This window comes from Hyla sarda, chromosome 5 (genome assembly GCF_029499605.1).
Source record: "Hyla sarda isolate aHylSar1 chromosome 5, aHylSar1.hap1, whole genome shotgun sequence".
In the NCBI taxonomy this organism is placed as follows: domain Eukaryota; kingdom Metazoa; phylum Chordata; class Amphibia; order Anura; family Hylidae; genus Hyla; species Hyla sarda.
In genome coordinates, this window is record NC_079193.1 from 131,132,667 (window position 1) to 131,159,303 (window position 26,637).

Here is a 26,637-nt window from a genome sequence, read left to right on the forward strand (position 1 = left end):
ATTATCAATTACTATCCGATTATACTAAACAAAATCCTATGAAGAACAAAAAATTTAGGCGACATCTTAACTAACAGTAAATTTGTGCCCTCCACAAAAAAAGAAACAAAAAATTGGTTAAATTTAAAAGGTAATCATAAATGTGGTGGCTGTAAATGGTGCCCGCAATTAATTGGTAATTCTTTTGTTAAAGTAGGAGGCATTACAGTACAAGTTAGGGACTTTATCTGTTGCAAAACTACCTTTGTAGTCTGTGGGCTGATCTGCACATGCGGAGGATTTTATATCGGAAGCACAACCAGAGCCATGCACATCAGATTCTGCGAGCATCTGTACTCATTACGTAGCAAGAAAGGATCACCGAGAATTATAGAACATATGTGGCAAGCACACAATGGTAACCCACTTGATTTAAAATTCTTCGGTATAGAAAGAGTTAATTATAAAGACGGAGTGGACAGACGTAAATCTCTCCTGCAATCAGAAGCTCGTTGGATCATGTGCACAGAAGCCCTGGGGAACCTGGGCATGAACAATAAACTGGATTTAAGTATTTTTGTATGAATTCTAGCATCTGCTTTATATACTCCAGCGTGAGACTTGTTTTTAATATTTTATACTCACTTTTTCACATTTTGTGTGTTTTCAATACAAGTCCCCACCACTTCCCAAGACGTCACGCAGGTATTTTTACCGGCAACACGCCAGGAGTGGGTATGGTCTGAAGAAGCACGGAAGTGCGATACAGCTGTCACCTCCACGCGGAGGCGCCTGAATACCTGCCTGACACGCAACTCTGCTTTTATGTTGTTTTGAATAAAGAATAAGATACCACAACTATGATCTGAACCAAAATACTGCGATCTGAACCAAAATACTGCGATCTAATTGTGTGTCATCTGGTTCTCTCTTTAAAGTGGTTATCCAGGAAAAGAAAAGCACAGCAAATATCTTTCAAAAACAGCCTCACGTCTGTCTCCGGGTTGGGTGTGGTTTTACAACTTGGCTCCTTCACTTCAATGGAACTGAGCTGCCAAACCACACCCAACCTGGAGACAGACGGTAGCGATTTTTGAAAGAAAGTAGCTGTGTTTTTCTATTCCTGGATAACCCCTTTAATGATTCTTGTTGAAGTAACAGTACTGAGGTATACAGTGAAAATGTGGAGAAGAGAACGCAGTTGGTGAGCGACAAACAGTATGCCGGCAGATGCCAACCACTGACGTTACAGTACTGCATCTTACAGATGGTACAGGTACACACACATACACTCCCAGGCATCTTTAGGCAGGGTAGGCCACCAGTAATGGCGAGACAACAAGTTAATGGCTTTTGTACTCTAGGGTGACCAGCATATTAAGAGCAGTGGGGAAGATTTATCAAAACATGTCCAGAGGAAAAGCTGCCCAGTTGCCCATGGCAGCCAATTAGATTACTTCTTTAATTTTTTTTAAAAAAGCCTCTTTAAAATGATAGAAGCAATCTGATTGGTTGCTATGGGCAACTGGGCAACTTTTCCTCTACACAGGTTTTGATAAATCTCCCCCAATATCCCTATTTGAGAATTCCTTTACTCTTGGCAAGAGGGACATAGGTGGAGATTTATGAAAACCTGTGCAGAGGAAAAATTGGCCAGTTGCTCACAGCAACCAATCAGATTGCTTCTTTCATTTTTAACAAGGCCTCTGCAAAATGAAAAAAGCAATCTGATTGGTTGCTTCTGACTGGTTTTGATAAATCTCCCCCATAATTCTTTCCTCAGGGGATTTCATTCACCTGGACAGTAACCACATAGACTAGACACACAGGATCAGCAATGTGTTGAGGTTCTTCCAACATGTCTGCAGGGTTGAAAGATCAGGGAAGAGTATGAACCTTGCAAAGAAGAGTACCCACCAGGCTTGTTGAGGATTCAGCCACTGTGCAGACACGCCTGTGGTCTGTTTATATAACCTCCAGAGGCAGAGTGCCCTCTAGGAGCTATCTCTATGCCTCTAAGGCTAACTTTACAAAAAGTAACTCATAATCTCCAATAGTGTATTTTTTCTATGCTTTAGAGAAGAGTTTGGAGAAGAAATCGCAGGTAACAAACTTCCCCTTGCAATTTTTCTGTAGTAGGATCACTCTTGCTTTGGCAGAAGAGGTATCCACTGTGAAGAACTGTTTAGAAGTGTCTTAGTGATTGGGAACAGGGGTCGCTGCAAAATCTTTTAGCTTAATAAAGCTGACTATGCCTTCGCATCCACTGCTTTGTTGGTCCGGGCAGAAACCAGGGAGGAGAAGTTAGGAATACCTATATATATATATATATATATGTATATATAAAAGATCATTCTTATAGTTCAGTCCCCGTGGGAATCTGATGTCCAGGCGGAGGATCCCGTCTGAATATCAGTTGCCCCCAGTCTCCACCTCTACTAGGAAGTTTAAAGGGGTATTTCAGGCCAAAACTTTTTTTTTATATATCAACTGGCTCCAGAAAGTTAAACAGATTTGTAAATTACTTCTATTAAAAAATCTTAATCCTTCCAATAGTTATTAGCTTCTGAAGTTGAGTTGTTGTTTTCTGTCTAACTGCTCTCTGATGACTCACGTCCCGGGAGCTGTGCAGTTCCTATGGGGATATTCTCCCATCATGCACAGCTCCATGGACGTGACATCATCATTGAGCAGTTAGACAGAAAACTTCAGAAGCTAATAACTATTGGAAGGATTAAGATTTTTTAATAGAAATAATTTACAAATCTGTTTAACTTTCCGGAGCCAGTTCATATATATAAAAAAAGGTTTTGCCTGGAATACCCCTTTAACCTTTTCGATGCCTTGAACATTCAGACTTGATAGATCTCCTGCATGCTTTTCATGGAAGTGTTTCGTCAGTCCTGACATAGAAAGATGGGTCCTATTCAGATCATGTGGCATTTGTAACTGTTCCGCAATTCTTGTTTTTAATTTACGTGATGTGCATCCTGTGTATTGAAAATTGCATATACGGCAGGTTGCAGAATATATAACATGGGAGGTCTTTATTTCATAGGAGGCATTAGTAGATAGTGATTGGATGCGGGGGGGGGGGGGGACATGCATAAATTTGCAGATGTTACATCTTGTATGGGTACATTTGCAGTTTCCTTTACATTCTTTTAGTTTTCTTGTCATTTATAGAGGTAAAGTCACTGAGGGAAAGGTGGTTATATAATGATTTACCCTTACGGGGAACAATTCTGATGCCTTCCATTATTATTTTAGATAAAAGTTAATTGTGATGTAAAACAGGCAAGTGGTGCAGAATAATTTCCTTAATTTGGTTCAATTGTACACTCTACAGGGTTGGAAGGTCAGATTTGGACAACGGTTCAGCTTTCATTATTTTATTTCTCAAATAGTGTCCCTCTGGTTTAGAATTTACGATGCACTTGTGCTCTTATGATATCCCGATTCCTTATATCCCCTGTTTTTAAGGTGTACTATCTGTACATGTGGCAATGTAGTCCTTTTGTTTAGAGGATAACCTCCTGGCTCTCACGAACTCCCCGAAATGCTTTGGCATTTCATTTGGCTTTTAATCTGCACTCTTTTTTGTGCTTCGTATTTTTTATGGATTGAAATATAACTTTTTCATTTTATGGAAGCTGGAAACCATTTCTATCCTTTCCTGTATTCCTACCTGGGATCCGGCCCAGCAATCAACTGTGGTTCCAACAAATGGTCTCCTGTGTTACTACTGAAACCATGGAAGGGTGAGCTGACTCGGCATTCATTGATCTTACTATTCACATTAACCGCATTAAGAGCCGTGCTTGCCATTTTCAGAAACTATATTTGATTCACACAGGAATTATTACTAATGCACCTTATATACCTTTACTATTGAAATTACAAGGTTTTTTCCTTTATATTGTTACATATACACTCGTTGCCAAATGGATACACCAGAAACCAAAACTATACAGGCAGATTTTTCCATACTTAAAAATGATGTTAGAATTCAAAGTATTGCTGATGTTTTCCCGTGGACACTGATATACCATGTGTTTTGACCTTAAACTTTTGATGTGGCACTTACAACATGGTAAGACTCAACAACTTAAAGTATGGTGGGATGCAACCACACATAAACAATATATTGAAAAGTCTATGATACCCTGTGGACTTAGAATATGCAAACGATCTACTACTACTACTTACAATGAGGACTTTAACATCAGATGGGAACACACACTTACAAAATGCTCCTTTAAATAATGTCACTAGAGATGAGTGAATCGAAGCTGAAGAACCAAATTTGTTATCAATTTCATGAAATATTCGATTCACAATGATTGCGAATATCCTAAAATGGCGGATCATGTACATGGGGCAAGGAACACTGGGAAGGTGGGAAGGCAAGGTGGGAAGGGAAGTAGGCGGGACGACCCTGAATCACATGCAGGATGCAGTCTATCAGCAGCCAGTCACCACTGTGATGTCACAGCCCTATATATTCTGCAGCCATTTTTCAGCTCATGATATCATTCATTAAACTGCATACAGACATCCCTGTGTGTGTTACACAGAAAAGCTCATTGCAGCAGAGTTTCACATCCTAGTCACATCAGCGTTCTGGTGGACAGAAGTAATTGTTTTTCCTGCTAAAAAGGATTTTTACTGCAGCCATTAACTTCCCAGTCACTTTCTTCAGCATTGTATTAAAGAGAGGGGCAGATAGCGATGTGTTGCCTCATACATTTCAACAAGCTGCCTCAACTTCATAAACCTTAGCAGAGGAGGCAGGAATAATTTTGCAGCGCAATTCTGTGTCTTTGTTTCACAACAAATTATCTGCTGGTTATACTAGTCAGTAGATGGTATAATATCTAGCAGTCCATTCCTAATAGTATTTGACAGAGTGCAATTTTGTGTTCAGTATACAGCTTTTTTTGTGCTGCAGCACTGTTGTGTCCTGCTGGTATTGTGCAAAAATACATACTTTTAAGCGTACTGTAGCGCATTTTTCTGCCCTCATAATTGCATACCACATACATACATCTAAGTAGTGTACTATTTTGTACCTGTTAATCTGTCAAAGGCCTACATACTGTGAAAGTCTAGGCAAAAGTAATCACTGGCTGGTGTTACATAGTTACATAGTTAGTATATAGTTACATAGTTAGTATGGTTGAAAAAAGACATACGTCCATCAAGTCCAACCAGGGAATTGAAGGGAAGGGTGTAAGGGGATAAGGGAAAGGGATGTAGTTTTATAATTCTGCATAAGCATTAATGTTACTTTGTTCCAGGAATGTATCTAACCCTGTTTTAAAGCTGTTAATTGTTCCTGCTGTGACCAGTTCCTGAGGTAGACTGTTCCATAAATTCACAGTCCTCACGGTAAAGAAGGCGTGTCGCCCCTTTAGACTAAACCTTCTCTTCTCCAGACGGAGGGAGTGCCCCCTCGTCCTTTGTGGGGGGGGGGGGTTAACCTGGAACAGTTTTTCTCCATATTTTTTGTATGGGCCATTTATATACTTATATACGTTTATCATATCCCCCTTAAACGTCTCTTCTCAAGACTAAACAATTGTAACTCCTTTAATCGCTCCTCATAGCTAAGATGTTCCACGCCCCATATTAGTTTAGTCGCGCGTCTCTGCACCCTTTCCAACTCCGCAGTGTCCCTTTTATGAACAGGCGACCAAAACTGAACAGCATATTCCAGGTGAGGCCGTACCAATGATTTATAAAGGGGGAGTATTATGTAACTGTCCCTCGAGTCCATGCTTCTTTTTATACATGACAATATCCTGCCGCCTTTGGAAGCAGCAGCCTGACATTGCATGCTATTCTGTAGTCTGTGATCTACAAGTACACCCAGATCCTTCTCTACCAGTGACTCTGCCAGTTTAATCCCCCCTAAGACATACGATGCATGCATGTTCTTAGTACCCAGATGCATAACTTTACATTTATCCACATTGAACATCATTTGCCAAGTGGATGCCCAGACGCTTAGTCTATCCAAGTCATCTTGTAACTTATGCACATCCTCTATAGACTGTACCGTGCTACAAAGCTTGGTGTCATCTGCAAAGATAGAAACAGAGCTGTTAATACCATCCTCTATATCATTGATAAATAAATTAAACAGCAGCGGGCCCAGTACTGAACCTTGGGGTACACCACTAATAACCGGGGACCAATCAGAGTACGAATCATTGACCACCACTCTCTGGGTACGATCCATGAGCCAGTGTTCAATCCAGTTACAAACTAAAGTTTCCAAGCCCAAGGACCTTAACTTACCTGTCAGACTTCTGTGAGGGACAGTATCAAACGCTTTGGCAAAAGCCAGAAACACTATATCCACAGCCATTCCTCTGTCAAGGCTTCTACTCACCTCTTCATAAAAGCAAATTAGATTGGTTTGACAACTTCTATCCTCAGTAAACCCATGCTGGCTATCACTTATAGTACTATTATCCCCTATGTATTCCTGTATGTCATCCCTTATAAGTCCTTCAAACAATTTATCCACAATGCACGTTAGACTTACCGGTCTATAATTGCCTGGCGAAGACCTAGAGCCCTTTTTGAAGATTGGCACCACATTCGCCTTGCGCCAGTCCCTTGGCACAATACCAGACACCAGAGAATCTCTAAATATCATGAACAAGGGTACAGATATTACTGAACTTACCTCTCTAAGAACTCTTGGGTGTAGTCCATCCGGCCCTGGAGATTTGCTTACATTTACTTTATTGGGTCTAACGTTATTATTTAAGTGATTGGGGCTAATGGGATTTTTTGCGTTATTGCGTCTAACGTTGTTATTTAAGTTATTGGGGCTAACGGTATTTTTTGAGTTAATGGGGCTTATTGTAGTTATTGAGTTATTGGGACTAATGGAATGGGACTAATACCTGATAACACATACCTACATCTAAGTAGTGTACTATTGTGTACCTGTTAATCTTTCAAGGGCCCACATACTGTGATAATCGAGGCAAAAGTACTCACCGGCTGGCATTGTACTTAGGAACTTTTTAAGTGTACTGTAGCATATTTTTCTGCCCTCATAATTGTATACCACATACCTACATCTAAGTAGTGTACTGTTTTGTACCTGTTAATCTGTCAAGGGCCTAAATACTGTGAAAGGATAGCTAATAGTACACACCTACTGCTGTTCTAGACAAATACTGTTTTAAGCGTAGTGAAGCATAGTGTACTCCCCTGATATACGCAATAAGTATGTCAGGCAGAGTAGTATCAGGACGTGCACAGTGGAGTGGCAGAGGCCTAAATTCATCAGAGGTCACAGCAGAGTAGGGGCGTGTGTCAGCCGGAGTCGCAGTGAGAGGTCTGAGTGTCAGTGTCAGCTAGCAGTCGTGTCACTCTATCATCCACTTCATCTCAAGTGACATCCGACACCTCCAGGCAATAGTCGGTTGGTTCCTCTGACTCAACCCTCAGTTGGCATGGCCCTCGTGCTGCTGTTGCCACCTCAAGACTCTGTCATTGTTCTGCTCTATGGTTTCCTCATGCTAATGCTACCACCTCAAGGCTCTGTCATTGTGCTGCTATATGGTCTCCTCATGCTAATGCTAACACCTCCAGGCTCTGTCATTGTGCTGCTCTATGGTCTTCTCCTGCTGATGTCATTGTGCTGTCATGTGACATGTGACTCTTTGTTAAATTTGGTCTTTTGTACCCACACACCGGGGCCCAGGACTCTAAAACTTGGGAGTTAAAATTTCAATGGTCTCCTCATGCTTCTGCCAACTCCAGGCTGTGCCATTCAGACACTATATGGTATCCTCATGCTTCAGTCTACTCCAGGCTGTGTCATTCAGCCACTATGTGGTCTCCTCATGCTTCAGCCACCTCCAGGCTGTGTCATTCAGCCAATATATGGTTTACTGATGTGCTGGGCATGGGTCTAGGCCTAAAAAAAATTATGGTAGCACTAGCTACCATAAATCTTCAATTTAAATTTCAAAATTCATCTTTTAATCTTAGGGATTGTGAAGCCCTAGTGTCTACTCATGCTGCTGCCAGCTCCAGGTCTCCTCATGCTGCCAACACCTCCACACTGTGTCATTCAGCCACTATATGGTCTCCTCATGCTGCCCACACTTCCACACTGTGTCATTCAGCCACTATATGGTCTCCTCATGCTGCCAACACCTCCACGCTGTTTCATTCAGTCACTCTATCGTCTCCTCATGCTGCCAACACCTCCATACTGTGTCAATTAGCCACTACATGGTCTCTTCTTGCATCAGCCACATCCAAGATGTGTCATTCAGCCACTGTATGGTCTCCTCATGCTGCCAACACCTCCACGCTGTGTCATTCAGCCACTATATGGTCTCCTCATGCTGCCAACACCTCCAAGCTGTGTCATTCATCCCCTGTATGGTCTCCTCATGCTGCCAACGCCTCCATACTGTGTGATTCAGCCACTATATGGTCTCCTCATGCTGCCAACACCTCCACGCTGTGTCATTCAGCCACTATATGGTCTCCTCATGCAACCAACACATCCACGCTGTGTCATTCAGACACTATATGGTCTCCTCATGCTTCAGCCACATCCAAGCTGTGTCATTCAGCCACTATATGGTCTCCTCATGCTGCCAACACCCCCACGCTGTGTCATTTAGCCACTATATGGTCTCCTCATGCTGCCAACACTTCCACGCTGTGTCATTCAGCCACTATATGGTCTCCTCGTGCTGCCAACACCTCCACGCTGTGTCATTCAGAAACTATTTGGTCTCCTCATGCTTCAGCCACATCCAAACTGTGTCATTCAGCCACTATATGGCCTCCTCAACAGCCTACACACATCAATACAACCTTATAGAGTTGAACCTTAAAGAATTGAAATTACTACATTAAAATATGCATCAATCTCTACAAAAACTGGAACTATCTATAACAACATGAAAGAATCGAAATGTTACAGGACCTGAAAAACTACACCACAAACAAGGTCTATACATGGCATTGTAATTATGAAAATAGACCGAAGTCGACTCTTAGAAAACATGACCACCAAAAACATGATAAAGAAAAGAAAAATGTCAGCTTCAGCTCTTCGGACGCCGGAGGTACAGGTAATTGTACTGATGGCTCAGAAATAGAACTGCTTCAACATGCGGAGTAAGCTTACCTGAACTCTTCCACCTTCCAAAGGAATCAACAGCCAAAAAATAGACCGACGCCCTGTGTGAACAAAACATATGGAGATTGCAAAGGAAAAGGCGCAAGAAACAGAGGACAGGAAGAAAACACTAGAAGCTCTTACTCAAGAGTGAAAAATAATTACCTGAGATACAAATAAAAACTTATTGTCACGATGCCGGCTGGCAGGTAGTGGATCCTCTGTGCCAGAGAGGGATGGCGAGGACCGCGCTAGTGGACCGGTTCTAAGCCACTACAGGTTTTCACCAGAGCCCGCCGCAAAGCGGGATGGTCTTGCTGCGGCGGTAGTGACCAGGTCGTATCCACTAGCAACGGCTCACCTCTCTGGCTGCTGAAGTTGCTGAAGATAGGCGAGGTACAAGGGAGTAGGCAGAAGCAAAGTCGGACGTAGCAGAAGGTCGGGGGCAGGCGGCAAGGATCGTAGTCAGGGGCAACGGCAGGAGGTCAGGAACACGGACTAGGAACAGACAAGGGAACGCTTTCACTAGGCACAAGTGCAACAAGATCCGGCAAGGGAGTGCAGGGGAAGTGACTAGATATAGGGGAGTGCACAGGTGGGAGCCAATTAAGCTAATTGGGAAGATTGGGCCAGGCACCATCATTGGTGCACTGGCCCTTTAAATCGCAGAGACCCGGCGCGCGCGCGCCCTAGGGAGCGGGGCCGCGCGCGCCGGGACAGGACCGAGGGAGAGCGAGTCAGGTACGGGGGCCGGGGTGCGCATCGCGAGCGGGCGCTATCCGCATCGCGAATCGCATCCCGGCTGAAGGCGGGACCGCAGCGCACCCGGTCAGTGGATCTGACCGGGGCGCTGCAACAACGAAGATGAGGCGAGCGCTCCGGGGAGGAACGGGGACCCGGAGCGCTCGGCGTAACAGTACCCCCCCCCTTGGGTCTCCCCCTCTTCTTGGGGCCAAAGAACCTGAGGAAAAAAAACTCAATTTTTCCGTGATGAGGTCCGATGCAAATTAGGAGGGGTTCTGTGTGGAAACGTACGAGACAGTCCAATCTTTTATTGTAAAAACAATAGATGTAGAGGGGTCTGGCGAGACTGGTCACAGGAACGTAGAACCTGTTGATGAGAGAGGCCAAAAAAAATTTTCCTGCAGATCCGGAATCCAAGAAGAGCATAGTAGAGAAGGAGAAGGTAGAGGCAGATATCCGCACAGGCACAGTAAGGCGTGGAGAAGCAGAGTTGACATCAAGAACTGTGTCACCTTTGTGCGGAGTCAGCGTACGTCTTTCCAGGCGGGGAGGACGGATAGGACAATCCTTCAGGAAGTGTTCGGTACCGGCATAGTACAGGCAAAGATTCTCCATGCGGCGTCGTGTCCTCTCTTGAGGTGTCAAGCGAGACCGGTCAACTTGCATAGCCTCCGCGGCGGGAAGCACAGGAACAGATTGCAGAGGACCAGAGGAGAGAGGAGCCGGGGAGAAAAAACGCTTCGTGCGAACAAAGTCCATATCCAGGCGAAGCTCCAGACGCCATCCGGAAGAACGCATGTCAATGCGAGTGGCAAGATGAATGAGTTCATGTAGGTCAGCAGGAGTCTCTCGTGCGGCCAGAACATCTTTAATGTTGCTGGATAGGCCTTTTTTAAAGGTCGCGCAGAGAACCTCACTATTCCAGGACAACTCGTAAGCAAGAGCACGGAACTGAATGGCGTACTCGCCAACGGAAGAAACACCCTGGGCCAGGTTCAGCAGGGCAATCTCGGCTGAAGAAGCTCGGGCAGGTTCCTCAAAGACACTTCGAATTTCCGAGAAGAAGGAGTGTACAGAGGCAGTGACGGGGTCATTGCGGTCCCAGAGCGGTGCGGCCCATGACAGGGCTTTTCCAGACAGAAGGCAGAACACGAAAGCCACCTTAGACCTTTCAGTAGGAAACTGGTCCGACATCATCTCCAAGTGCTGGGAACATTGCGAAAGAAAGCCACGGCAATACTTAGAGTCCCCATCAAATTTGTCCGGCAAGGACAGGCAGAGGCTAGGAGTGGCCACTCGCTGCGGAGGAGGTGCAGGAGCTGGCGGAGGAGAAGATTGCTGGAGAAGTTGCGACTGAAGTTGGTGCGAAATGGTGGACATTTCCGACAGCTGACTGGTTAGAAGGGCGATCTGTCGGGCTTGCTGGGCGGCCACCGTGGTTAGGTCAGCGATAACTGACAGAGGAACTTCAGCGGGATCCATGGCCGGATCTACTGTCACGATGCCGGCTGGCAGGTAGTGGATCCTCTGTGCCAGAGAGGGATGGCGAGGACCGCGCTAGTGGACCGGTTCTAAGCCACTACAGGTTTTCACCAGAGCCCGCCGCAAAGCGGGATGGTCTTGCTGCGGCGGTAGTGACCAGGTCGTATCCACTAGCAACGGCTCACCTCTCTGGCTGCTGAAGTTGCTGAAGATAGGCGAGGTACAAGGGAGTAGGCAGAAGCAAAGTCGGACGTAGCAGAAGGTCGGGGGCAGGCGGCAAGGATCGTAGTCAGGGGCAACGGCAGGAGGTCAGGAACACGGACTAGGAACAGACAAGGGAACGCTTTCACTAGGCACAAGTGCAACAAGATCCGGCAAGGGAGTGCAGGGGAAGTGACTAGATATAGGGGAGTGCACAGGTGGGAGCCAATTAAGCTAATTGGGAAGATTGGGCCAGGCACCATCATTGGTGCACTGGCCCTTTAAATCGCAGAGACCCGGCGCGCGCGCGCCCTAGGGAGCGGGGCCGCGCGCGCCGGGACAGGACCGAGGGAGAGCGAGTCAGGTACGGGGGCCGGGGTGCGCATCGCGAGCGGGCGCTATCCGCATCGCGAATCGCATCCCGGCTGAAGGCGGGACCGCAGCGCACCCGGTCAGTGGATCTGACCGGGGCGCTGCAACAACGAAGATGAGGCGAGCGCTCCGGGGAGGAACGGGGACCCGGAGCGCTCGGCGTAACACTTATCTGATATACAATTACTCAGGGACAATTCTTTCTACTCCACAGCTACAAGTCCTAGAAAAAGGCTTTTCCTTTGTACCTAATGATTCCTTTGATATTTACTCCTCAGCTATAACATTTAAACAGTACAAGGAGCTTAATAAAATCTGTAAAAATGTAATAAAAACAGTAAAAATTCTAAATGAGAGACAGGTGGCCAAAGAAAGCAAAACTAACCCTAAATATCTTTTTAGATATTTAAATGCAAAAAAACCAAGGACAGAGCATGTAGGACCCCTTAATAATGATAATGGGGAGGTTGTCACAGGCGATATAGAGAAAGCAGAGCTACTGAAAGGGTTCTTTAGTTCTGTATATACTAAGGAAGAAGGAGCTAACATTGGACAGGTCAGTGCTGGTAACACATCATGTAATGTACTGAACTGGCTTAATGTAGAAATGGTACAAGGTAAGTTAAGTAATATAAATGTAAGCAAATCTCCAGGTCCAGATGGATTGCACTCAAGAGTTCTTAGAGAACTAAGTTTAGTAATATCGGTACCCCTGTTCATGATATTTAGAGATTCACTGGTGTCTGGTATTGTGCCAAGGGACTGGCGCAAGGCGAATGTGGTTGTCAGGATCCGGACTGGTATGCGGAGAGGACACTGGTGGTGGATCCTCTGTGTCAGTGAGGTGATGGCGTGTGCCGTACCAGGGGAACGGAATCTAAGGGGTTACTGGTTTTCACCAGAGCCCGCCGCAAAGCGGGATGGACTTGCAGCGGCAGGTAACCCCCAGGTTGTTCCACCCGATAGCGACTCAACCTCAATGACAGCTGAGACAGGCGCGGTACACAAGGACAAGGCAAGAGCAAGGTCGGACGTAGCAGAAGGTCTAGGCAGGCAGCAATGGTTCGTAGTCAGGGGCAACGGCAAGGGTCTGGGTACACTGGCAATGGAACACACAGAAACGCTTTCTCAGGGTACAAGACAACAAGATCCAGCAAGGACAGGAAGGGGAAGTGGGTTTTTATATGTTTTGAAGGTGTGGGTACTGAATGGGCCAGGCACCAATTAATGGTGCACTGGCCCTTTAAATTTCAGAGAGCCGGCGCGCGCGCCCTAGAGAGTGGGGCCGCGCATTGGGACAGAACAGCAGGAGGACGGAGCAGGTGAGGTGATTGGGATGCGACCCGCGGGCGGGCGAGTCCCGCTACGCGGATCGCATCCCCACCGGTGATAACAGTGCAGCGCTCCCGGTCAGCGGGTCTGACCGGGGCGCTGCACACAGAAGAACGCCGCGAGCGCACTGGGGAGGAGCAGGGACCCGGAGCGCTCGGTGTAACAGTACCCCCCCTTTGGTCTCCCCCTCTTTTTGGAGCCCAGGAATCTGCGGACAAACTCCTTGTTGAAAATGTTGGCCTCAGGTTCCCAGGACCTCTCTTCAATTAAATTCTCCCAATCAATTAAAAAAAATATTTTACCTCGGACGATCTTGGAGGCAAGGATCTCTTTGACAGCGAAGACATCAGAGGAGCCAGAAACAGGAGCAGGAACAGTAACCTTGGGAGAAAATGCTTCGCCAACTGTGGCGCAGAAGGAAGGCCTGGAAGCGGAATAAAGTGAGCCATTTTGGAAAAACGATCAACGACCACCCAGATGACAGTGTTGCCATGGGAAACAGGAGGATCCGTGATGAAGTCCATGGCTATGTGGGACCAAGGCAGTTCAGGCACCGGCAGCGGATGAAGAAGACCTGAAGGCTTTTGACGAGGTGTCTTGTCACGTGCACATACTGTACAGGCTCGTACAAAATCGGTCACATCCTTTTCCAAGGAGGACCACCAATAGTGTCTGGCAATCAATTGTAAAGTCTTTTTGATTCCAGCGTGACCAGCCAGAAGGGAGGAATGGCCCCATTTGAGGATCCGGAGGCGAAGACGGGTAGGAAGTCTTTACTGGAGGGACAGGTACCAGAGAAGCAGGAGCAGAAGAGATCAGTCACTCAGGGGGAATGATGTGCTGAGGAAGGGTCTCGGCTTCAGAGGCATCGGTGGTACGAGATAAAGCATCAGCTCTGACATTCTTTTCTGCGTGACGAAAATGGATCAGAAAGTTGAAACGGGCAAAAATCAACGACCACCTAGCCTGGCGAGGATTTAGCCGCTGGGCGGATTGGAGATAAGACAAATTTTTGTGATCTGTATAAATGGTGATGGGGTGTAGGGATCCTTCCAAAAGATGTCTCCACTCCTCAAGGGCCAAATTAATGGCCAACAGTTCACGGTCTCCAATGGAATAATATTTTTTCTGGAGGTGAAAAGGTTTTGGAGAAAAATCCGCAGGTGACATTTTTTCCTTTAGCGGATTTTTGTAGGAGAACAGCTCCGGCTCCAACAGAGGAGGCGTCAACCTCGAGGAAGAAGGGCTTCTGAGGATCAGGTCTGGACAAGACTGAAGCAGAGGAGAAGGCGGCTTTGAGGTGGTTAAAGGCTTCCTCCGCCTGTGGCGGCCAGGAATAGGGGTTAGCATGTTTCTTAGTCAGTGCTACAATAGGAGCATCGATAGTGGAGAAGTGGGGAATGAATTGGCGGTAGCAATTTGCAAATCCGAGAAATCTTTGGATTGCTCGCAGGCCAGTAGGACGAAGCCAATCCATTACCGCAGAAAGTTTAACAGGGTCCATTTGAAGACCTTGTCCGGACACAATGTAACCCAAGAAGGGAAGACTACTGCGTTCGAAAAGACACTTCTCGATTTTGGCGTAAAGTTGATTTTGGCGTAGTCGCTGGAGCACTTGACGAACATGAAGGCGATGTTCCTCTAGGTTGGAGGGAAAAATGAGGATGTCGTCAAGATAGATAGACTACCACACAAGAGTACAGCATATCTCGAAAAATGTCATTAACAATTTCCTGAAAGACTGCTGGGGCATTGCATAGACCAAATGGCATAACTAGGTATTCAAAGTGACCATCTCTGGTATTGAAGGCGGTCTTCCATTCATCACCTGCTCGAATACGGATGAGGTTATATGCTCCCCTTAGATCTAGTTTGGTGAAAATCTTAGCACATCGCAGTCGATCGAAGAGTTCGGAGATGAGAGGAAGAGGATAGCGATTTTTTACGGTAATTTTATTGAGACCGCGGTAATCAATACAAGGGCGGAGACATCCATCTTTTTTAGCAACAAAGAAAAATCCAGCTCCAGCCGGGGAAGATTTCCGGATAAAACCTCTTTTGAGGTTTTCTTGTATGTACTCAGACATAGCTTGGGTTTCTGGGGCAGAAAGTGGATAAATCCTACCCCGGGGTGGTGTGGTACCAGGGAGCAGGTCGATAGGACAGTCATAGAGTCTATGTGGTGGTAAGACCTCTGCCTGCTTTTTACAAAAGACGTCCGAAAAGTCCTGATAGGCCTTAGGAAGACCTGGCAAAGGAGTAGCCATGGAGACTTGGCAGGAAGAAACTGGGTGAAGACATCGCTTGTGGCAAGAAAATCCTCAGCTCTTAATGTCCCCGGTGACCCAGTCGAGGCTAGGCGAATGACGTTGGAGCCAGGGCAAGCCCAGAAGAATTTCAGAAGTGCAGTTGGGTAGCACAAAAAATTCAATATGTTCATGATGGTGAACTCCTACAGTCCTGAGAATCGGTTGAGTGCGGTAACGCAAGGTACAGACCAGTCTCTCTCGGATGAAATGAAGAGAGGCTTGACGAGACGGGTAACTGGAATGTTGAATCTGTTTACTAGGGAGGCTTCAATGAAACTTCCTGCTGAACCCGAGTCCAAGAAGGCCACAACGGAGAAGGAAGTAGAATTAGCGGGAATAGCAATCCGCACAGGTAAAGTCAATAGTGGAGAGGTAGAATTCACTCCTAGCAACGACTCTCCTACGTTGACTAGGTGAGTAGATGTGTTTCTCAGATGCGGAGGATGAATAGGACAGTCTTTTAGGAAATGTTCGGTGCTTGCACAGTATAGGCACAGGTTTTCATCCCTACGGCGAGTCCTCTCTTGTAGGGTCAGGCGAGACCGATCCACTTACATAGCCTCCTCGGCGGAAGGCACAGGAACAGATTGCAAAGGACGTTGGAAGAGAGGAATCTGGGAGGGAAACTGCCTGGTGCGAACAAGATCCTTTTCCTGGCGAAGCTCCTGGCGTCTTTCCGAGAAACGCATGTCGATACGGGTGGCCAAATGGATGAGTTCAGACAGATTAGCAGGAATTTCTCGTGTGGCCAGGACATCTTTGATGTGACTGGATAAGCCTTTTTTGAAGGTCGTGCTGAGGGCCTCATTATTCCAGGATAGCTCTGAGGTGAGGGTGCGGAACTGGATGGCGTATTCGCCCACAGAAGAACTCCCTTGGACAAGATTCAGCAAAGCAGTCTCGGCTGAGGAAGCCCGGGCTGGCTCCTCAAATACACTACGTACTTCTGAGAAGAAGGACTGGATTGTAGCAGTGGCAGGATCGTTGCGGTCCCAAAGCGGTGTGGCCCATGACAAGGCCTTTCCAGACAGGAGGCTAACCACGAACGCCACCTTAGACCGTTCTGTAGGAAATTGGTCTGACATCCTCTCCAGGTGCAGGGAACACTGAGACAGGAATCCACGGCACTGTTTAGAGTCCCCATCAAACTTGTCCGGTAGAGACAGGCGGAAGCTGGGAGCCGCCACTCGCTGCGGAGGAGATGCAGGAGCTGGTGGAGGAGATGGTTGCTGTTGTTGCGGCAGAAGCTGTTGCAGCATAGCGGTCAACTGAGTCAACTGCTGTCCTTGTAGCGCGATCTGCTGTGATTGCTGGGCGACCACGGTGGTTATATCAGAGACACTGGGCAGCGGGACCTCAGCGGGATCCATGGCCGGATCTACTGTCAGGATCCGGACTGGTATGCGGAGAGGACACTGGTGGTGGATCCTCTGTGTCAGTGAGGTGATGGCGTGGGCCATACCAGGGGAATGGAATTTAAGGGGTTACTGGTTTTCACCAGAGCCCGCCGCAAAGCAGGATGGACTTGCAGCAGCAGGTAACCCCCAGGTCGTTCCACCCAATAGCGACTCAACCTCACTGACAGCTGAGACAGGCACGGTACACAAGAATAAGGCATGAGCAAGGTTGGACGTAGCAGAAGGTCTAGGCAGGCAGCAATGGTTTGTAGTCAGGGGCAACGGCAAGGGTCTGGGTACACTGGCAATGGAGCACACAGAAACGCTTTCTCAGGGCACAAGGCAACAAGATCCGGCAAGGACAGGAAGGGGAAGTGGGTTTTTATATGTTTTGAATGTGTAGGTACTGATTGGGCCAGGCACCAATTAATGGTGCACTGGCCCTTTAAATTTCAGAGAGCCGGCGCGCGCCAGGACAGAACAGCAGGACGACGGAGCAGGTGAGGTGATTGGGATGCGACCCGCGGGCGGGCGCGTCCCGCTACGCGCATCGCATCCCCGCCGGTGATAACAGTGCAGCGCTCCTGGTCAGCGGATCTGACCGGGGCACTGCACACAGAAGAACGCCGCGAGTGCTCCGGGGAGAAGCAGGGACCCAGAGCGCTCGGCATAACAGTGGTGCCAATCTTCAAAAAGGGCTCTAGGTCTTCCCCAGGAAACTATAGACCGGTAAGTGTAACGTGCATTGTAGGTAAATTGCTTGAAGGACTTATAAGGGATTACATACAGGAACACATAGGGGATAATTGTATTATAAGTGATAGCCAGCATGGGTTTATTAAGGATAGAAGTTGTCAAACCAATCTAATTTGCTTTTATGAAGAAGTGAGTGGAAGCCTTGACAGAGGAATGGCTGTGGATATAGTGTTTCTGGATTTTGCTAAAGCGTTTGATACTGTCCCTCATAGACATCTGACAGGTAAGTTAAGGTCCTTGGGTTTGGAAACTTTAGTTTGTAACTGGATTGAACACTGGCTCATGGATCGTACCCAGAGAGTGGTGGTCAATGATTCGTACTCTGATTGGCCCCGGTTATTAGTGGTGTACCCCAAGGTTCAGTACTGGGCCCGCTGTTGTTTAATTTATTTATCAATGATATAGAGGATGGTATTAACAGCTCTGTTTCTATCTTTGCAGATGACACCAAGCTTTGTAGCACGGTACAGTCTATAGAGGATGTGTATAGGTTACAAGATGACTTGGATAGACTAAGTGTCTGGGCATCCGCTTGGCAAATGAGGTTCAATGTGGATAAATGTAAAGTTATGCATCTGGATACTAATAACATGCATGCATTGTATGTCTTAGGGGGGATTAAACTAGCAGAGTCACTGGTAGAGAAGGATCTGTGTGTACTTGTAGATCACAGACTACAGAATAGGACGCAATGTCAGGCTGCTGCTTCCAAGGCCGGCAGGATATTGTCATGTATAAAAAGAGGCATGGACTCGAGGGACAGGGACATAATACTCCCCCTTTATAAAGCATTGGAATATGCTGTTCAGTTTTGGGCATCAGTCCATAAAAGGGACACTGTGGAGCTGGAAAGGGTGCAGAGACGCGCGACTAAACTAATATGGGGCATGGAACATCTTAGTTATGAGGAACGATTAAAGGAGTTACAATTGTTTAGTCTTGAGAAGAGATGTTTAAGGGGGGATATGATAAATGTATATAAGTATATTAATGACCCATACAAAAAATATGGAGAAAAACTGTTCCAGGATAAACCCCCCAAAGGACGAGGGGGCACTCCCTCCGTTTGGAGAAGAAAAGGTTTAGTCTTACCATAGTTTACCATAAGAACTGTGAACTAATGGAACAGTCTACCTCAGGAACTGGTCACATCAGGAAAAATTACCAGCTTTAAAACAGGGTTAGATACATTCCTGGAACAAAATAACATTAATGCTTATGAAGAAATATAAAATCCCATCCCTTCCCCAATATCGCGCCACACCCCTACCATTCAATTCCCTGGTTGAACTTGATGGACGTATGTCTTTTTTCAACCGTACTAACTATGTAACTATGTAACTATGTAACTTTACTGTGTATAAACACATTTATGAGACTATTAACTGTAAAGAGACATTTCTTTCAAACAGATAATGAAATTACCAACTCCCAACATTTTATCCTATCAATTCTCGCTGTGAGGCAATGGATATTTTTCAGGCACGGGTTGAAATTGATTTGAGAGAACTAGAAACAATGAAAAATAATGCTAACTTTAATCTGATGTGGCCACAACAGAAAGCTATCATGGAAATAAAAAACAATTACAATATTATTGTCCGACCATCTGACAAAGGTGGTTCGGTTGTTATTATGGACTGACCCCTGTATGAAAAACTTGTCAAGGAAATGCTACAAGACTCGCACACTTACCAATTGGTCAAGATGGATCAAACCAATACTGTAAGGAAAAAATTGGATACATTACTAAAGGACGGTGTAAGCCTTAACATTATTAAACTTAAACAAAAAGAATACTTATTATCAACTCAGCACACATGTCCTGTGTTCCATGCATTTCCAAAAACACACAGGGATAAGTTTCCTCCTCCACTTAGGCCCATAGTGGAAGGAATTCATTCTCTCCAGGAAAGATTTGGCTCATGATTGGACCATCTCCTCCAACCCCTCACTACTCGTACCCCTGGTTACATCCAGGATAAGAAAACCCTGCTACAAGCCATACAAACAATGGAATGGCCGACTAATGCTACATGGCTCTCATGTGACATTGTCGCTTTATATACTTGTATCCCACATGCAAAAGCTGTTAATGCTGTCTCTTACCACCTAGACAGATACAGTAATTACAGCATGGATTTGAAACAGTATATCCAGGATGTCTTATCTTTTTATTTAACCCACAATTTATTTTGTTTTAATAAACAATACTACTTTCAGACAACAGGATGTTCAGGATGTTACACCTTAAAAACAGGGGATAGAAGGATCAGGATATCATAAGAGCACCGAACAACGTAAATTCTAAACCAGAGGGACACTATTTGAGAAATAAAATAATGAAAGCTGAACTGTTGTCCAAATCTGACCTCCCAACCTTCAGTACCCCATACAGTGTACAATTTAACCAAATTAAGGAAATTATTCTGCACCACTTGCAAGTTTTACATCACAATGAACTTTTATCTAAAATAATAATGGAAGGCATCAGAATTGTTCCCCGTAAGGATAAATCATTATATAACCACCTTTCCCCCAGTGACTTTACCTCTATAAATAACAAGAAAATGAAAAACTGGTTAGATTGTAAAGGAAAATTAATCTCACTGACAGTCGAACACAATGGTGTCCTATAGCTATTTTCTACCAGAATAACATTAGACCATGTAGCTAAAAATTCACAATTTTATTTGATCCTCGTAAAAAACCCAATGACAATAATATAAATAATTAGTATCAATACATAAGAAAGAAAAAGCTCTCCTATGATGAACAACCGTATATCCCAACGCGTTTCCCCGTGTATCTTGTGATATACAACGGTTCATCAGGGGATGACAACAACAGTATACATATATATATACCTAATAAGCACCGAGATATGGGGGAACAATATGTATAGATAGCGTGCCACACATGGACAAAGGCATAGCTTAATGTACAATAGATGAAAGGACAATTAGAACTATACATATATTATAATACATCAAAGCAGACACATATACAATACAAAGCACGTGAATGCAGATAGGAAATGGCAAGGCTTATTTGTGGCTTCATTTGAATATCCTCCGACTGATGTAGCAACCTGTAGCAGGAAGCAAAAAAAGGGAGAACAAACAAGGATAGAAAGAAAGAAGACACAACATACCACATAAAACATAGCATTAGCTTTAGTACACAAATATTCCATTCTACATATATTTGCAAAGCAAGACAAAAAATATATAATAATAAATAATAAGGAATATAAAATATAATAACATCACATGCCAAAAGATATTGAGACACGAAAAGTGTAAAGATTATAGTGTAGAAAATGGATGTGTTGAAGATGATAACGAAGATAAGTAAAGAAGAACACAGGTAAGTACTTGTTAATGACAGACCAGGTGCCAAAAAAGAAGAAAAGGAAGGTAGGTAAAGTCCTTAAATTACACCAGATGTGGTCTCAAAAAACTCCCAGAGAAAAAACAGAGACATATATATATATGTCATTACCTCTAGGTAGCAGAGAACGAGATCACTGATAGAGTGAGGACCCTACGATAAGGGCTCCTCCATAGAAAAAGGGGAAATAGGCTTAATAAATGGCCCCCTAAAAATGGCAAATAATAATAATCATGATAAGCCATACCAAATCTACCATATATATATATGGACCATTTCAATAGTAGTAAAGCCTATACCTGGAATAAAGACCTGAAAATAGTTGCTTCCTTACTACAGATAACTCCAGACCACAATTGTCCAATCACCAAGATCTTGTTTGACCCTCCAGATTATTAGATAAAGAATTCAGATAATAATGCCACCTATACACAGACAGGGGAGGGGGAGGGGAGTAACATCAGTACAAATGGTATATGCAAATAGTCCAAGGTTTCAACCCCAGCACCCTAATCCTCACCTAGGTAACGAAACCTCTATGATGTCCACATAACCACAGTATAGTACTAAAGATGTCCAGCCATTATCCATGTGTAGTTACTGCAATAAATAACTAAACTGATTAACCTACTTCCTAACAACACAATAATTAATGCTCAGTCCACTGCTTACCCCCATATCAAAATGCCATAGGCATGATACGTCCGTCTGCGACTGGCGATCCACGTCGCAGATAGCTAGGTGTATCCCAGCCTCTGTCTTATATACCTCCACACTCGCGCGCATATCCGGGACGCCAAATGCGTCACTTCCGGTATCCGCGCATCATGTGATAACATCTCCAAGGACGCCGTAACCAAATTGGATCACATGATACTAAGTCGTATGGTAACATCTCCAAGGACGCCGCAACCAAATCGGATCACGTGATAATAAATCACGTGACCCTTGCGTCCATCACTACACTGCACGTCCAAGGTAGTTTAGTAAAGATAAGAGTGGGAGGAAAATTGAAAAGAAGGCTGGAAAAGAGATAGTGCTGTATGACAAATAAGCGCAGCACAGGAGAACTTAGATAAGGTATTGTATATATAAGTAAACAAAAAAGAGAGAGAGTACCAATATAAATATAGATTATTGTATAACAAAATAAAAACTACGTATCTTATTACACAATTACAGGGAATCATAAATACTTGAGAACAAATGATACATCCATATTATGTGTCAATTGTGACTACATAAATAGTATAATAACTTTTAAAGGCTAACTGCTCAACCGAGCCAATAAAGTTAGGGGCATTTCTCGCAGTTTCATATAGTTTTTAGGTCCATTTTGTATTTTCTCACCAAAAACAAGGTGATTACGATATTATGGGTAATGTCTTTACTAAATGATAATGATTTTTAAAAAATGTAAACAGTAAGCAAGGAAGACATCCCGTACCAATCGGGATCTCCTCCAAGACAAAAGTTAAATAAATTACAATGAGAGTTAATAAAGAGTGACAATGCTGTAATTAGCTACAAAAAGCAGCTATAAGTTAGACGTTCGTTTAGGCCCAATGGTGATACAGATCGCATCCTAAAGATCCACTCGGATTCTTTTTGTAGGATGCGTCTGTCCCATTCTCCACCCCTAGGGGATTTCCGAATTACTTCCATAGCACAAAAGGAGATACATTTAGTGTCACCACCATGCTTTGCCCACATGTGTAGTGACACCGGAGTGTCTCTTCGATTTTGAATGTCACAGACATGTTCTCTAATTCTTTTCTTAAAGGACCTCTTAGTTTTGCCTATATACTGAAGGGGGCATGTGCAGGTCCCTACATATATCACCCCTTCAGTATCACAATTGGCAAAATCTCTGATTGTGTATTCTCTTCCAGTCACTACACTAGTGAAGGACTTACTTTGCTGGATATTGCTACATGCCCAACATTAACTACATTTAGTAAAGACATTACCCATAATATCGTAATCACCTTGTTTTTGGTGAGAAAATACAAAATGGACCTAAAAACTATATGAAACTGCGAGAAATGCCCCTAACTTTATTGGCTCGGTTGAGCAGTTAGCCTTTAAAAGTTATTATACTATTTATGTAGTCACAATTGACACATAATATGGATGTATCATTTGTTCTCAAGTATTTATGATTCCCTGTAATTGTGTAATAAGATACGTAGTTTTTATTTTGTTATACAATAATCTATATTTATATTGGTACTCTCTCTCTTTTTTGTTTACTTATATATACAATACCTTATCTAAGTTCTCCTGTGCTGCGCTTATTTGTCATACAGCACTATCTCTTTTCCAGCCTTCTTTTCAATTTTCCTCCCACTCTTATCTTTACTAAACTACCTTGGACGTGCAGTGTAGTGATGGACGCAAGGGTCACGTGATTTATTATCACGTGATCCGATTTGGTTGCGGCGTCCTTGGAGATGTTACCATACGACTTAGTATCATGTGATCCAATTTGGTTACGGCGTCCTTGGAGATGTTATCACATGATGCGCGGCTACCGGAAGTGACGCATTTGGCGTCCCGGATATGCGCGCGAGTGTGGAGGTATATAAGACAGAGGCTGGGATACACCTAGCTATCTGCGACGTGGATCGCCAGTCGCAGACGGACGTATCATGCCTATGGCATTTTGATATGGGGGTAAGCAGTGGACTGAGCATTAATTATTGTGTTGTTAGGAAGTAGGTTAATCAGTTTAGTTATTTATTGCAGTAACTACACATGGATAATGGCTGGACATCTTTAGTACTATACTGTGGTTATGTGGACATCATAGAGGTTTCGTTACCTAGGTGAGGATTAGGGTGCTGGGGTTGAAACCTTGGACTATTTGCATATACCATTTGTACTGATGTTACTCCCCTCCCCCTCCCCTGTCTGTGTATAGGTGGCATTATTATCTGAATTCTTTATCTAATAATCTGGAGGGTCAAACAAGATCTTGGTGATTGGACAATTGTGGTCTGGAGTTATCTGTAGTAAGGAAGCAACTATTTTCAGGTCTTTATTCCAGGTATAGGCTTTACTACTATTGAAATGGTCCATATATATATATGGTAGATTTGGTATGGCTTATCATGATTATTATTATTTGCCATTTTTAGGGGGCCATTTATTAAGCCTATTTCCCCTTTTTCTATGGAGGAGCCCTTATCGTAGGGTCCTCACTCTATCAGTGATCTCGTTCTCTGCTACCTAGAGGTAATGACATATATATATATGTCTCTGTTTTTTCTCTGGGAGTTTTTTGAGACCACATCTGGTGTAATTTAAGGACTTTACCTACCTTCCTTTTCTTCTTTTTTGGCACCTGGTCTGTCATTAACAAGTACTTACCTGTGTTCTTCTTTACTTATCTTCGTTATCATCTTCAACACATCCATTTTCTACACTATAATCTTTACACTTTTCGTGTCTCAATATCTTTTGGCATGTGATGTTATTATATTTTATATTCCTTATTATTTATTATTATATATTTTTTGTCTTGCTTTGCAAATATATGTAGAATGGAATATTTGTGTACTAAAGCTAATGCTATGTTTTATGTGGTATGTTGTGTCTTCTTTCTTTCTATCCTTGTTTGTTCTCCCTTTTTTTGCTTCCTGCTACAGGTTGCTACATCAGTCGGAGGATATTCAAATGAAGCCACAAATAAGCCTTGCCATTTCCTATCTGCATTCACGTGCTTTGTATTGTATATGTGTCTGCTTTGATGTATTATAATATATGTATAGTTCTAATTGTCCTTTCATCTATTGTACATTAAGCTATGCCTTTGTCCATGTGTGGCACGCTATCTATACATATTGTTCCCCCATATCTCGGTGCTTATTAGGTATATATATGTATACTGTTGTTGTCATCCCCTGATGAACCGTTGTATATCACAAGATACACGGGGAAACGCGTTGGGATATACGGTTGTTCATCATAGGAGAGCTTTTTCTTTCTTATGTATTGATACTAATTATTTATATTATTGTCATTGGGTTTTTTACGAGGATCAAATAAAATTGTGAATTTTTAGCTACATGGTCTAATGTTATTCTGTTAGATTGTAAAGGAAACAACAAATGTAACCATAAAATATGTAACGTCTGCAAATTTTTGCATGCCCCCCCCCCCCCCCGCTTCCAATCACTATCTACTAATGCCTCCTATGAAATAAAATAATTTATAAATTGTCAGACCTCCCATATATTCTGCAACCTGCCGTATAAGCAATCTTCAATACACAGGATGCACATCCTGTAAATTAAAAACAAGAATTGCGGAACACTTACAAATGCCACATGATCTGAATAGGACCCATCTTTCTATGTCAGGACTGACAAAACACTTCTATGAGAAGCATGCAGGAGATCTATCAAGTCTGAACGTTCAAGGCATCGAAAAGGTTAAACCTCCTAGTGAAGCCTGGGGGAAACTGGTATTCAGATGGGAGGCGTTCTGGATTCTCCGCCTGGATATCAGATTCCCACGGGGACTGAACTATAAGAATGATCTTTCATATATTTATTAGCATTACCTTTTACAGTCTCATATAGTTCCTCTTTGATGCAATTTCTTCCTTTTTTGTTCTCCTATGTGTACCTGACTTGAAACACAGGTGTTTACTTCACACCTAGATAATTACTGATCATGTGCTTCCGCCCTCTACCTGGGTGGTCCCTATACTCCTCTCACAACTTCACTAACAGATGTATAAAGAAGCATGCTGTAAATGTAACTGTTACGCCGAGCGCTCCGGGTTCCCGCTCCTCCCCGGAGCGCTCGCTTCACCTCCTCCGCTGCAGCGCCCCGGTCACGTCCTCTGACCCGGGGCGCTGCGATCCTGCTGCTAGCCGGGATGCGATTCGCGATGCGGGTAGCGCCCGCTCGCGATGCGCACCCCGGCTCTCCTACCTGACTCGCTCCCCGTCTGTTCTGTCCCGGCGCGCGCGGCCCCGCTCCCTAGGGCGCGCGCGCGCCGGGTCTCTGCGATTTAAAGGGCCACTGCGCCGCTGATTGGCGCAGTGGTTCCAATTAGAGTTATCACCTGTGCACTCCCTATATTACCTCACTTCCCTTGCACTCCCTTGCCGGATCTTGTTGCCTTAGTGCCAGTGAAAGCGTTCCTTGTGTGTCCCTTGCCAGTGTTTCCAGACCTTCTGCCGTTGCCCCTGACTACGATCCTTGCTGCCTGCCCCGACCTTCTGCTACGTCCGACCTTGCTTCTGCCTACTCCCTTGTACCGCGCCTATCTTCAGCAGCCAGAGAGGTGAGCCGTTGCTAGTGGATACGACCTGGTCACTACCGCCGCAGCAAGACCATCCCGCTTTGCGGCGGGCTCTGGTGAAAACCAGTAGTGGCTTAGAACCGGTCCACTAGCACGGTCCACGCCAATCCCTCTCTGGCACAGAGGGTCCACTACCTGCCAGCCGGCATCGTGACAGTAGATCCGGCCATGGATCCCGCTGAAGTT

General features: G+C 44.6%; 2 long non-coding RNA genes across 2 annotated transcripts; one reads left to right on the forward strand and one right to left on the reverse strand.

The window, feature by feature from the left end:
• Positions 1-21,388: 21,388 nt before the first annotated feature.
• LOC130272588 (uncharacterized) lies at positions 21,389-21,847 on the reverse strand. The gene is made up of 3 exons (XR_008843629.1): positions 21,807-21,847; positions 21,655-21,734; positions 21,389-21,559 (listed from the first exon to the last, which is right to left on the reverse strand). It is a non-coding gene; the product is annotated as an uncharacterized LOC130272588 (long non-coding RNA).
• Positions 21,848-23,769: 1,922 nt separating this feature from the next.
• LOC130272589 (uncharacterized) lies at positions 23,770-24,228 on the forward strand. Its single transcript, XR_008843630.1, has 3 exons — positions 23,770-23,810; positions 23,883-23,962; positions 24,058-24,228. It is a non-coding gene; the product is annotated as an uncharacterized LOC130272589 (long non-coding RNA).
• The last annotated feature ends 2,409 nt before the right edge of the window (positions 24,229-26,637 follow it).